The sequence below is a fragment of the Delphinus delphis genome, chromosome 8 (assembly GCF_949987515.2).
Source record: "Delphinus delphis chromosome 8, mDelDel1.2, whole genome shotgun sequence".
In the NCBI taxonomy this organism is placed as follows: domain Eukaryota; kingdom Metazoa; phylum Chordata; class Mammalia; order Artiodactyla; family Delphinidae; genus Delphinus; species Delphinus delphis.
The window spans coordinates 49687390-49702493 of NC_082690.1; the positions used below are offsets into that span (position 1 = coordinate 49687390).

At 40.8% G+C, this 15104-nt stretch overlaps 1 protein-coding gene and 1 pseudogene across 13 annotated transcripts in view; both read left to right on the forward strand.

Moving 5' to 3' along the window:
* The window catches only part of DLG2 (discs large MAGUK scaffold protein 2), a 929335-nt gene that overhangs the window by 591770 nt on the left and 322461 nt on the right, over positions 1-15104 (forward strand). The window lies entirely within an intron of this gene.
* Positions 514-1263, forward strand: LOC132429336 (L-lactate dehydrogenase A-like 6B; annotated as a pseudogene).

Consider the following 15104-nt stretch of genomic DNA (forward strand, 5'->3'; position numbering starts at 1 on the left):
AGATGGGATTAGCTATAGTGATGCTTAAGCTTGTTGGCTCTGGAGTCAGAAAGTGGGTTTGACTTGGTATCCACACTGAAAAATAGAAAATAAATAATTCCAGGGACCTGGGTTAGGTTTATTATGCATGTCAAATATGGAAGCCAACACGGATTTGTAAAAGGGTCACTCCAGGATCCACATGCTAGAGAAGAAGCTCCTTGACTGCCTTAGTCTGAGCACATGGGGGAAGTCCTTTCTGGAGGCCTGGGCAAAGCCCCGGGGAGGCCCCTGCGTGATGGGTGTGACCTTGCTCAGTAACAAGATGAGGGGGATGGTAAACCTTCAGAGGCTTCCTCCAATCTCTTCCTCCACCTCGTGCATGAGCAGACATGAACTGGGCCCAGGGAGCCCCAAGGGTCAGCTGGAGAGCAGGCAGTGCGGGAGTTTTTCTTCACCTGGGGATGGCTTAGTGTCCCCTGCAGGCGACAGGCATTCTGCTGGCCCTTCACCCCTGTCGCCCGTGAATTTATGATGAATTTCACTTCCAAGAAGGCCATTCTTCACAATGAGGTCTCCACTACAGGAAGTGGATCAGTTGGCATGGCCCGTGCTATCACCATTTTTTAGAAGGCTTGAATGATGAACTTGCCTTTGTGGATGCTGATGAAGGCAAATTGAAGGGTGAGACACTAGATCTTGAACTTGGCAGTCCTTTTATGAAAATGCCAAATATTGTTTCCAGCAAAGATTACCTTGTCACTGCAATCTCCAATTTAGTGATTATCACAGCAGATGCACACCAGGAAAAAGGAGAAATACACCTTAATTTAATCCACTGGAATGTGACTATCTTTAATGATTTCCCATATTATCCCATCCAGTCCCTGTGGCAAAATGATTATTGTTTCTAATCCAGTGGTTATCTTATGTAGCTTGGAAGTTGAATGAATTTCCCAAACTGTGTTATTGGAAGTGGCTATAATCTGGACACTCCCCATTTCCCTCCCTTGATGGGCAGAAGCTTGATATCCACCCTGAAAGCTGTCATGGGTGGATCCTTGGAAGCTTGGAGACTCAAGTGTTTCTGTGTGGAGTTAACATTGCTGATTGCTTTGAAGAATCTGAACCCAGATTTAGGAGCTGATAAAGACCATGTGTAGTGGAAAAATATCTGCAAAGAAATGATAGCTAATGCCTGTGAGGCTATTGAAACGAAAGGCAATACAGGTGACGCTTGAACAACACAGGTTTAAACTTTTTTTTTTTTAATTTTCTATGTCCTCTCTTCACCTACCATTCTTGACTCAAGCTACTGCAATGCATCTTCTATATTCACAACTCCAGTTAAACTGTTCTCATTAAGATCATTTGTGACTTTCTTAATGAATAAATCTAATGAATGTTTTTAGCCTCCAATTTTTTGTCTTCTCCCCTTAGAAGTAACTGACATTGTTGACTACACCCTCTTTAAAACAGTCACTTTTTTTTTTTTTGGCTGCTTTGGGTCTTCATTGCTGCGTGCCCGCTTTCTCTAGTTGTGGCGAGCGGGAGCGACTCTTCATTGTGGTGAGCAGGCTTCTCATTGCGGTGGCTTCTCTTGTTGCAGAGCACAAACTCTAAGCACATGGGCTTCAGTAGTTGTGGCACGGGGACTCAGTAGTTGTGGCCCACGGGCTCAGTAGTTGCAGCTTGCGGGCTCTACAGCACAGGCTCAGTAGTTGTGGCGCATGGGCTTAGTTGCTCCATGGCATGTGGGATCTTCCCGGGCCAGGGCTCAAACCCGTGTCCCCTGCTTTGGCAGGCAGATTCTTAACCACTGTGCCACCAGGGAAGCCCCCAGGTTTAAACTTTGCCAGTCTACTTATATGTGGATTTTTTTCTACAGTAAATACTACGGTACTACGCTATCTACACAGGATTGGTTGAATTCCTGGATACAAAACCATGGACGCGGTGGAACCACATATATGGAGGGCCCGACTGTTGGTTGTAGGTGGATTTTAAACGTCACAGAGTGCTAGGGCCCCTAACTCCTCCCTCACCCCATGTTGTTCAAGGGTTAACTACTTCTTGGGCCACTGGCCTATCTGTAGCTGATTTAGCACAAGGTATTTTAACACAGAGTATTTTGAGACCCATCCAGTTTCTACCGATTGTGGACCTCTATGGAATAAATGAAGAAGTATTCCTCAGTGTTCCTTGTACCATGGGAGAGAATAGTATTATAGAACTTATAAAAGTAAAGGTGAACCCTGACAAGGAGGCCCATTTGAAAAAAAAGTGCAGAAACACTTGGGAAATTCAGAAGGAGATCAAGCTTTCAAGTTTTTTTAACGCTACCATCCAGAAGTTCTTGAAGAAGAAATAGTAGGTATGGGACTGTATATGTTAAACCTACAAATAAACTTGCAACCCTAAAAGCTGGAAACAGGAAAGTGGGTAGAGTGACTCCCCCATTTATTTAGCCCTCCAACTCTTTTATTGAACATCCAGATGTCGGATGATACTTATTTTTTTTACAATCCTAAGTGATTTCATCAAAGGAGGTGTTTTCGGTACGTCTAATGCATCAGTACTTGTCTTCTATATATATATGTAGTTGCCATTTGGTTCGAAAGAATCTATGATGTAGGTGATTATTGTGTTATAGAAATTCTTATCCTAAGCTGGAAAAGAAGAAAAAAATCTAATTCCTTTAAATACATACTAATTATTTTGTTCTGGCTGGCTTATACCTATGTTCATTTATATACTACTTAAAAAGTTATAACTACCTCTACAAGATAAAAAATAAAAGTACTGATATATACACAAAGGAAAAAAAGTAGATCTGGATTCTGACTCTGGACTTATAATTGTGAACTTGGGCAATTTACTTCTCTTTCTCAGTTTCCTTTTCCTCATCGACAAAATGGTGGCTGTGCCTACTTATAGAGCTGTTAGGGAAAAGAACCAAATCATGCTTGTATGTTTAGTGTCACATTTGGCACATGGAAGGATTTGATAAATGCTGGCTCCTTGTTGTTGTTGTGTTGTTAAAGCATTTGCAAGGCCTTTCTGTAGAAATGAATGTAGACTTACTTGTGTTGCCCCAGAAAATGTATCAGAACTCAAAGAGGCCCTAGCTAAAAGCAAGAGTCTGTGAACTTAACAGGTTTGTTTTCAAATCCTGTTTCTACCACATAACACCTAAGTAATCTTGAACAAATTAATCTTGAACAAACCACTCAGTCTTATCGAGTCTCCATTTTCTCATGTTACGAAACATTTACTGCAGGTCTTCCCTGTGCTAAGTAGGTGGGCAGAGTGATAGGGTGTCATTTCACTCCATTGTAGTTAGTCATAGTTAGTCAGCAGGAGGTCAGCTGACCACCCACAGGGCTTGGGAGAGAGTATCCCTGCAGAGGATATCCGATTGAGAGTATTTGTTTCTACTCTTGAAAATGTTGGAAATAAAATTGGTTCTCACATTCAAGTTGTCTTCATCTGGTGTGTCATAAGCTGGTCCTCAAGTGGTCATTCGTTCAAAACTATTTCCCTTGGAATAGCATTTGGCCTTTAAAGTTGACTAGATGCCTTTATTTCCCAAAGAGCAAACTGAAGGAAAAATGTTGGCTTTGGAAACTGAGAGATAGTTGAACCTTGCTTTACTGCTAACTGGGTCTGAGACCTTTGGACAATTACTTAGCCTCCCTGAACTAAATCTTCTCATCTACAAAATAGGGCAGATTCGTACATCAAAGAATTGTTATGGGGCTTAAATTGTGCCAGGGATAGAACACCCAGCATGCTGCCTGACACAGAGGGGGGTAGTAGGTGGTTCTGCCTTCTTTGACAGTGCCATCAGCAGTCCTAGCGTTCACAGCTCTATGAGCCAGCCTTGAACACTGGCTTTCTGGTGATCATCCCATCTCAGCCCAGTGACGTTGCTCCGGCCAGGCGGAAGCTAACCTCTGGTCCATTTCCCGCACTTCTGGTCCATGAACTCTCCCTGCTCACACTCTGTGTGTACCTAGGATTCTAGTGTCCTCATGCTCTTTCTGTCACCCCCTCAGTGAAAACCTACTTCTATTTCTTGAAAGAAATCAGATGCAGCAGTTCACATTGAAGTTGAATGTCAGGAAAACGGCGAAGTGTTATTGCAACTATATTGAGATTTTAATAGTATAACAAGCTTAAAGCTAGAGCAATGACTCTTACATGGTAGAATTAAAGGATTCCCAATACTCCCTATGAGGAAGGAATTTCAGAAACATGGTAGAGTCCTTCATAGCATGAGTACATTTTTACATTTCAAAGGTGTAGATCACAGCATAAGGCTGTGATCTCTCTGGTAGCAAATCCAAATCTTATTTTTATTGATTCCAGTAGAGGGCACAGCCTCTGGCAAGTTATAGACATTCTATAAATGTAGACTAGATGGTCTTAAGGCCATGTCAGATGTATAAATATATTTCCTAGCCCACACATTGCTACTAGACACAAGCATAAACCATTTACAGAACACTTGGGAAGAGAGAGTTAGAAGAAATAGAAGTACTTTTCTTTGCTTTAGTTTTGATGATAGAGGATGTAAATTCCCTTTACTTGCTAGGGAGAATTTCTTAGAAGAAGAAGGATTTGAATTGGGCTTCCCAAGGCCAGGGTGACAGGATCACCTGTGACTGTCGAGCAGACAGAGTACTCCCAGCCCAGCAGACAGCACAGATGGAAGTTCAAAAGCTACTAGTGCTGATGAAAGTACTGGAAGCACTTGTCTGAGTAGCTGCCCTTGGAAACCCGTACCCCAGCGTACATTTTCCTATCTTCATTTTAGTTCCCTTTGAACATTTTAAACAATTCTTCTCCCACATATCCTCTCAACACTTCTCCTACACACTCCCAATCCTCCGTCTCTCCCACATATGTAGCAAACGAAAAAAAAAAGGATCTCTCTTTCTCTGTTATACTAATTTCCTCTAATCTTTGCTTAGTAATGTATCACAGTCAGAACAAGTTTCAGCTCATTAGCTGACAATCTTAATGTTGTTCTCTTAAAATAGTCAAAGATTTGCTCTTTTCCTTAACATCCAACAATACATATGGATTTTCATGTCCCTTCCCCCAATGCCTGAGGCTGAAATTTTCACAAACTCAAAATTTGAACCTTCTAAAACTACTCTGGAAAAGAGAACCAAGCAGACTTATTCTACCATTTCTTCCTTAATCTAAAAAACAAATGACATGAATTTTACTCATTAAATATTTTTAACCGGGAAATAACCCAATTTAAAAATTTTATATGACATTCACATTAAAAAGTACAAAACTGAAATGTGCTTTTAATGGTATCAGTAGTGGTATTAGGTTGAACCATACGAAATTGCCATTTTTGTAGGTCATGTCAATATTGGCAGTTTTGTATGGTTCAGACTATGTGGATTCATATTTCTCTAGTACCCATAGAATCCTCACAGATGTCTTGGTCCTACAACTCTTGAGTACAGGTTACAGCCATAGATAATATTATGTAAAGAGTCTTCAGAAGGTTCAGACCAAAAAAGCTACCTCTGTTGGTTTATTCTTTAAAAGGATGTTAAACAAAGCAGGTATACTTTCCAAGTTTCCCTATTAAAAGTAAGTTCCACCATCCACTGAGTAGGTTTTTATATGTATCATCTTATTCAACCAATATGATTCTACAACTCTTTTGAAGTAGATATTCCTATCATCACTTTGTAGATGTGAAAATGGAGTCTCAGAGCAGGTCACTTGCCCAGGATGACACAGTGGTAAGGAACAGTGCCAAAATTCCAAACCTAAATCTGCTGGACAAAACCCATACTCTTTCCCCTCTATTACACTGCCCCCATTGATATGGGAAGGAAGGAAGGGAGGGAGGGAGGGAGGGGGGAGAAAGGAAAACAATTCCTCAAAATGAAATACCGGGACTTCCCTGGTGGTCCAGTGGTAAAGAATCGCCTTACAACGCAGGGGATGTGGGTTCGATCCCTGGTCAGGGAGCTAAGATCCCACATGCCGCGGGGCAACTAAGTCTGCGTGCCACAACTACTGAGCCCGTGCACCTCAGCTAGAGCCTGTGTGCCGCAAACTACAGAGCCCACACACTCTGGAGCCCACGCACCACAACTACAGAGCCCACAGGCCCTGGAGCCCACGCGCCACAACTAGAGAGAAGCCTGTGCACCAAAACGAAGAGCCTGGGCGCCGCAACTAAGACCCGACGCAGCCAAAAATAAAATAAATAAACGATAAAGACAATTTAAGAAAAACACTCATGGTTTAAAAACAAATGAAATACCAATTATTATCAGCACTTAATAGTATAGATACATGTTGAGTTCTTTGCATGAAAACTTTAACTTTCTACAATTAGGCCTTTGAGATGAAATCCTATAAAGCAGGAAATCTTCTTATAGACCCTGAGCTCCTCAAGAACAGAGGTTGTATCTAAATAATCTTGGTATCTGTGGGACATGGGATGGGACCTGAAACGTACTAAGTCCCAAACAAGTGCTTCTAGAATGAATGTTTGAGTGAGTAAATAAATGAATGACTTTTACAATGGAGGGAGGCAGAATAGGTACATAGTTCTTTGCAGAATCAAACATCTTACTATATATATATATATAATTTTTTTTTTAACCACATGATTGAGTCACAAAGTCATAACTCTGAATGGGACTTCATGGACTCCCTTGAACAATATGTTTGTTCATTTGTTTGTTTAATAAATGAAGGAAGATGTTCCCTTTGAACATTTGAACAATTGTAAATAGATGAAGCTAGAGCCACATCCACTGAGTATTCTTGAAAATACACTATCCCTGGATTTTGCCACCTATCAGAACGTAAAAGCACTAATCTGAAATAGTGAATTATCCTAACCTATCTATATTTTGATACATAGGATATATATGTGAATATACATACATTATGTGAATATATATACACACACACATATAAATAAGTGCAGAACAATGTACTTTAAGGAAATATGAAAGTTAACTGGATTTGTTTTTGTGTTTTTTGTTTTTTTGCACACAGCAATTAATAAAAATCAAGATTAGGCAGGAATTTCTAGGTGGCAGAAGGCCAAATACAAGCTTTTTGCTTTGCGAACCCCACCCATTCACTAATCCTAAAGTGGATTAGTGCTGCAGAAAGGAAGTTTACGTGGCCAGACACCCACAAGCCAGCAGAAAACAAAAAGGTCACTTTTCATACATACAACAGATACTTTTACATGCATTATCCTGAAAGCACATTGTACAATTCCACATACTTTTTCTTAGTGATTTATGCTTTTATGCACATTTATTTTGTCTCCTATTCATCAAAAAAGAAAAAACCACACCTCTTTCCTCGTTTACCTGACTTTCTCATTATACCTGACTTTGAGGACAAGCAATATTTAGAACAGATACATTCCCTGCAAATGGGTGGCGTGCAAGCATAATCTAATCTAATTTTCATAGTTTTCGATCCGTCATTTCACATGTCTCCAGTGTGACTTTTCCCCAAGTGCTTTTCAACCCTGTATTTTGTATCTGAGGTTCATACTAAAATTATACCGACGCAGTATTGTTTTCATGCTTGTTGACAAAGGATGGGTAAGAAATGAAGGTTACCATGGAGGTGATGTAAACCTTGAGCTATGCACATGCTCAAAAGCTCAAAGTTAGGCTTCCCTGGTGGCGCAATGGTTGAGAGTCCGCCTGCCGATGCAGGGGACACGGGTTCGTGCCCCGGTCCGGGAGGATCCCGCGTGCCGCGGAGCGGCTGGGCCCGTGAGCCATGGCCGCTGAGCCTGCGTGTCCGGAGCCTGTGCTCCGCAACGGGAGAGGCCTCAACGGTGAGAGGCCCGCGTAACGCAAAAAAAAAAAAAAAAAAAAAGCTCAAAGTTAAGCTGTTGACTGGCTGGTACCACGTAAGGAACAAGGGGCAAATGAGGAGGCAAACTTGGAATCTAGAACATTCAGCTTGTAACAACAATTTTAAGAAGGAGTGTGAGCATTCAATCAGTTCCTTGATATATAGCAGGGCTCTACACTAAACAAGAACAAATAGGTTTAAAAAAAAATATTTTACAGCAGCTCCATGGCCCTATAAATCCTAGGGAGCTTCCCCAGAAGCCCAATGTAGAAAAACCCTAACTTAAGCTTTGTCTTTGACTTAGAGTCACAGAGCATTAAACATAAACAAGACAGCCTGAGATGGCATTTCAAAATGGGAGCAAAGAATTTTATTTCAGTTAAAGAGCAAGTTCCTCTGGCTTGCCTGCATTTGACAGCTAACTCAATGTTTCAGTTTATTAATATTGGAATGAGAAAATTTTTTTTAATAGCATAATTATAGGCTCTTGAAGCAAGTCAGTTTGGACTTCAAAGGGGCAACCAATTCCAGCAACTCTGCATTAGGTGGTAGACACAATAAGTTGTAGGCTGTCCTCCCAAAGGAGCAGGAGAAATCAACCAGAGAAGCAAGCAAAAGAAGGATGTAGTAACAAAGCAGATCAGTCAGGGGGAGGGGGTAGGAGAAAGGCGAGAGGGATCAGCAGCAGGAGGGACTAGAGACAGCCACCGAGGAAAGGTAAGGAGGCGGGAAGCAAAGGGAATGTAGTCACAGATGCAGCTGCAGAGCGATCAGGAGAGGATCACGGAGGTGAGACCCTGATGGGGGAGGAAGGAAAAGGAAGAGGGGGGAGAGCGAGAAACGGAGAATCAAGGGATTCCACCTCTGCAGGGCAGTGGATGTGGTAACGTTTCCAGGTGGCTAGGTATTTGGCCAAAGAGAAAACTGCAGTAGAAAACTGCATGCAATACTAAATGGTGAAGGAAAAAGATAGAGGAAGGAGACTTTAAAGAATCTGGAATTACATGTCTGGGTTCTACGGAACTCCCAGTGCCAAGAACAGCAAAGGCTAGTTTTGTACATGTTACTCGGATGCTGGCAACTCCTAGGGCAGTGGATGGAGTTTGAGAGTTCGGGTCTCAGACCGCTCCATTGCTGCTTCCCCTTCCCCCACCTCCCACACCCCTTACGGAGTTAATGCTGGTCGTCCTCTCAAGCTGTGGCTGAGCCTGAAGCGGGCAGCCTCCAGCCAGCCTTTCATGGAACCAGCCCAAATGTAGAGTACAGTTCAAGGAGTGAACTGGGTGGGGAGGTGCTCAACTTGGCCGCAGGAACATAAAAGGCTCTGACATTGATTGAGATGCTGGGGGGGCAGTGGGAGGAGTCGAGCGCTCCTTAATGCCCAAAGTGGGGGAGCTGCTAAGGGGGGCTGGCCCCTGCCCTGACCCATGGGAGATGAAGGAGCGACCCCTAGAAAGCAGGCCTGTGACAACATGCCTAGAGGGGGCGGTTTAAGGAGATGGAAAGGCAAAGTGGCCCACAGGTACTTGCCGGAGCTGGGGCGGCTGTTACAAGGCATCCTTTTGTGGTACGTGGTGTAGGGGTTGGCGGGGAGGGCGGGGGAGGCATCCACTGAGCAGTGCTCTGGCATGGGTGCCTTGTCAGAGTGTCGCCTGCAGCCTGAGGCTAGAGGCAGCCAGTATGTATTACAGGAGGAGAAGGCAGCTCAAGTGTAGGGGAGAAAGCATGCAGTTAGTATATCACAGACTGGAGCTCTTATCCCAGCTCTGCTGGCTTGGAAGCTTTTAACCTCTCTGTGCCTCAGTTTCCTCCTGTAAAAGTTAAGCTCAGCAAAGTTCTTGGGAGAATTTGCAATAACAAGCCCAGCACAGTACCCAGTACCCTCCTGCTCAATATTCCAGTACTAGTATTATCTTTATTAGTAAGCTCCTTCCACATTTAAATTTCTGGTCACAGTTCAAGGAAAGCCGATTTCACTGGATTTCTTCCCTCTTTAGTCCCTCCCTCTTTTCTGTCTCATCTCCTGATTCTTTCTCCCTCCTTCCCATTATTTACTGAGCATTTACATTGTGCTAGGAGCTGCACCATGGCGGTGAAACCTGATTTCTTGGTGATTTTTCTCTAACTATGGGAGTGTGGCTTTTCGGCTCTGTTCACATCCAGAGCTCTGGCAACTAACCATGGAAACTTAGACTTTGCTGGGGAGTTGTTTTCTGTAGGGAGCTGGGTTCTGTGCGCTAAATTGGGAGGGCTGGAAGGAGGGAATTGGTTAGTAATTAGAAAAGATTTAAATGACTGAAAATACCTCCCTGACTGTGTAAATGGAAAATTTTCTGATGCTTACAATATTCACTTGGGATTGATGGTAAAAGACTGCACACAGCCTTGGCTAATTTATGAAGCCCTCATATATGCTTAAAGGAACAAAGGAAGTGAGGAAGGAGAGGTAATTACAGAAGAAGCCATTCTTCCTCACTCCTTTGATTTTATGCAGTTTGTCTTTTCAGAAGAGTTTTGAACTGATTCTGTTGCTTCTTCCAGTTCTCCAAATGACCAGAAAGAAACTTTTTAAGAAAATCACTGACTCAGAGTTAAGGCTATATTTTGTGTGGTCCAGCTACCACTTCCCAAAAGAGGGCACATTCAAGATGGCAGCTCCAGCATAGAAAAACCCCACCCTACAAGGAAAGCTGATTGCCTCCTTGTCAGGGTCCTGTGTATCTCCTCCACTCATTCTCATCACTTTCTTTTCTAGTTTGTCTTCTTTTCATTATTAGCCACTGGAATTGGCCACCAATTTTTTGGTAAGCTGGTTAATAATGCTTTTTTTTAGAGGAATAGGACTCTCAAGTCCTCTTCAGAGAAAAGGAAGAAATTCATCAGGCACATGTAATTGCAATCACCCTCCATAATAGTTTGTGAGGAAGGGAATTTGTGCCACATCCTAGGAATACATGTGGACTAAAACAATGGCTGGAACTGCCCTCATGAGGCTTAGAGTCTAGTTGGTGACATTTATTCATAAAAAGGTAATTTAAATGGAAAAAGAAAGCAAATTATACAATACAGTGTCAGTTGATTTATTTTTAAAAATAATAACTATATTTGGAGATAAATATATGTGCTTGTGTACCTATATACAGTCAACCCTTGAACAACATGGATTTGGACTACACAGGTCCACTTATACACAGATTTTTTTCCAATAAATACAGTATATTCCATCATTTGGATGTGCCAGCTACTATTCTAGACATCAGGAATATAGCTGGGGATATTATTTATGTATGTGTGGAAAAAAATGTGTAGAAGTCATATATTTAATTTATTATCAGTGGTTACCTAAAAGTTAGAGTAGAAAGGAGATACTTATTTGTTTTTCTTCTGTGTTGTTTTAATTATTTGAAATGAGCCTGAGTTATTTCTGTGCCTTAAAAAATAATAATAAAACATTAAAGGACGATGAAAATTAAAACAACACACAAGAGTAAGTAAATTGAATTATCTCCTCCTTTTTATTTAGATAATCTTCCTACTGGTAATCATTAGATTACCAGCTAATGATTCTAGAAAAAACAGAGAATTAGAAAATTACCATTTTCCAACCCTCAATAAAATAATTGTTTCAGGCAAGCATAGTCAGTAGATGCTAAAAAAAAAAAAACTGAGATGAAAGTTTATTGGAAAAAGGATATTCACATGGTTTCAAAAATCACCCCACAGATTTGTGTTTACAAAGGTGCCTTTAGAATGGAGAGATCTGGTGGTCCTTAACCAAGGGGCCAAACTTTGTATCACCAATAGTGAGACAATCTCACATTTTGTCCTCGGAATGTGATACAGTGAGAAGTAGACAATATTACTCACAAGATTTTGTGACAAAATATTTGACCTGATTCTGATCAGGAAGAAACAATTAGATAAATCTAGAATGTGAAACAGTCTATAAGCATCTGGCCTGAACTCAAAAAAAAAAAAGAAGAAGGAAGTGAGGAAGGAAGGGAGAAAGAAAAGAAGAAAAAAGGAAGAGAGGGAGGGAAGAAGAAAGAGAGAGAAGAAAAAGAGACAGAGAAAGGAAGGAAGGAAGAAAGAAAACCTTGCTTTGATCTTCAGTTGAAGAGAAAAAAAACTATAGAAGACATTTTGAGGACAGTTAAGGAAATTTGAATAGGTACAGTATATTGGATCATATAGAATTATCATTAGCTTTCTTAGGTATAACAATGGTAATGTGGTTATATAGCAAATATCTTTACATTGAGGAGTTGTTTTGCTGTATGTTAGGTTGGAAGTGGCCTGATGTCTGCCACATATTTCAAATGGCTCAGAAAAAAAGGTGTGTGTGTTTGTGTGTGTGTCTCTTCTCTCTTCTGAGCCAGATAGATAGATAGATATCAATCGAGAGAGACAGAGAGGTAGGCAGAGAAAGAGAGAGAGAAGGAGGGAGAGAGAGTAAACATACCAAAATATTAGCAACTGTTAAATCTTGATGAAAATACGGAGTTTCATTGTTCTGTTCTTTCAATTTTTCTGTAGTTTGAATTTTTCAAAACAAATAGTTGGGAGGGAGTTTGCTGCAATAGTCTAGATCAAGACTTAGGGCTAAGGTAGTAAATTAGAAAAGAAAGAACAAAAGTAAAAGATATTTTGAAGGGAAAATAGATTAATAAATATCATTTCTCAGTGAAAGTGGTAAATACAGTTCAATTTTCAATATTTTTGTCTGTGCAGATCTCCTCCTTTTGATTTGGCTGGTGAAACAATTGGAAAGAGAAGATTTAAGAGCCCTTGACACAGTTTGCTTGAACTCAGAAAATCTGTTTCTGGGAGGTTTTAGACAGTGACATGATGAGCTTATTTTTAGGTGAGGAATAAGTAAGATAAATGCTAAGATGTAATTATGGACAACAGTCAGATGCCAAGATACACATAAGCCAAAACACAAAAGAATATCATTATCCTGAGGAGCTACAGTGAAACAAACATCAGAGGAGTCCTGCCTGCAGCAGCCAGAATTTGAGTTTTGTGTTAATGGATTTTGACCAAGATAATTCCATTAGCATCTTATTCCTACTCAAGCCTTTCAGATGCTTTAGAAATGTACCATTTGACAGGGGTGTCTCTGGAGACAGTTTTTTCCTTCCTTTAAAACTGATTTTAGTGCTTATTAATGAGGTCGACAGAGCGGGGGCGGGGGGGGGGGAGACCAAGAACCCCTTTCACATACCCTATAATCTCATTAAGGTTCATTTGGAATTAGCATATTTATGTGAAAAATGGTGTTGATCCAGTATTTCTTATTGCAGGTGCTATTGCATGTTTGGAAGGACAGTTTTTCACTGTGTATGACTGTGCCAGAGTTTGCAGGACTTAACACGCCTGAGCCTTGCATGATTAACACCAAAGCTGATCCCAAACTATGACATTTTAAGAACAAAAAATACCTCACTCTTCCCCACATTTCCATACCCAGTTGAGAATTTCTGGTAGATTCTAGGTCACTGAGGGCAGAAGCATTGCTTTTTCCCCCAATGCATCCCCAAAACTTAGTACAATGAAGACACTCGGTAAATACCGAATGGATTTATATAATGTTTGAAAATTTGATTATTCAAATTTATTCGGTTTTCCTATAAACATTACTTTATTTTTAATCTTCCTTAGTAGCTTTTTGTTTTTTATTGTCGAAGTAACACAAACCTCAAAGTGCAGTATGGTGGACAGAGCCCTGGAATGAAGAGAACGGGTCAGTAGGAAGTAGGCTTCCAGCCTATCTTTAACATCCTGTTTTAATTTCTTATAGAACATAGGCCCACCTGATATTTTCCTCGTTTATCATCTCACCCACTCTAAGAAAAGCTTCCTGTGAGTAGGGACTTTGTCTCTTTTACATCCGTACCTCTAATACCTGGAGCACTACATAGATACCTAATGATGTTTCTTGAATTACTAAATGATTATAACTATTAGAACACATCGATTTTTATTTAAATCATTAAAATTTATTTGACAACCATTTATTACATAATTATTATAAGCCAGGTTATAATCAGAGTCCTTTTCAGAAGGAATTTGTCATCTAGGGTGAGAATGGATGATTAAACTGGACTCACTGAATCAGAATCTTCGAGAGTGAGACCCAAGAATTTTTATTTTAAAAAAAGCTGTGTATACCTAGAGGGGTGGGATAGGGAGGGTGGGAGGGAGACACAAGAGGGAGGAGATATGGGGATATATATATATATATATATATAGCGGATTCACTTTGTTATAAAGCAGAAACTAACACACCATTGTAAAGCAATTATACTCCAATAAAGATATTAAAAAAAAATCTAATGACAGATGATCAGTCAGAGGTGGGCACCTCTCATGGAAATGTAGCTCTTAGTAGTCAGCAAAGAGCTCTCTGAGGAATTGCGCTTTAAGCTGAGAATTGTGAAAATGAGGGATCAAATGTGAGAAGAGCTAGGGAAAAGCACCAGAGTCAGAAAGACAGCGAATATACAAGGGCCCGAAGGCTGGAGGGAACTGGCTTTAAGTGAAGTAGAATGAAGGTCCTTGTGCCTGTAGGGCAGAGAAGAAGGCAAAGAGTGGAATGAGATGGAATCAGAAGGATGGGTGGAAGCCATGGCTAGGCGTTTGGATTTTACTCAAAGTACAGCAAGAAGCCAATGGAAAAAAATTAGCAGGAGAGAGGCATGATCTAAAATACCTGTTGAAAAGATCATTTTGTCTGTTGGGTTGAAAATGGATAGAGAAGAATGGGGGAGCCAGAGTGAGAGCAGGGAGTCCAATCAAGAGACTATTGCAGTATCCCCAGGAGAAATGGTGGCTTGGCCAGGGGGATAGGGGTGGAGTTAGAGAAAAGTGAGTGAAATTGAAATACTGCTTGGAGCTAGAAACAGACATGCTGATGGACTATATGCAGGAGGTGGGAGGGAAAGAGAATTAAGGTTGGTTGGCACATAGGTTCTTGGTTGAGTGGTTTGATTGCTCGATGGTGGTATTACTATTTACTGAAAGTGGAAAAACTCCCCAGAAACAGGTTTTGAGGAAAAAATTAAGAGTTTGATTTTGAGCCTGATGAGTTAGAAAAATCTTGGACATTCAACTGGAGATATCAGGTAAGCAAATAGATTTATAAGTCTAGGCTTAAGGGAAAAGCCAGAGCTGGAGATACTAATATCATATATAAGGTTTCAACTATTTTTGCTTACATATTCATATAAAGATAGTTACTTTGT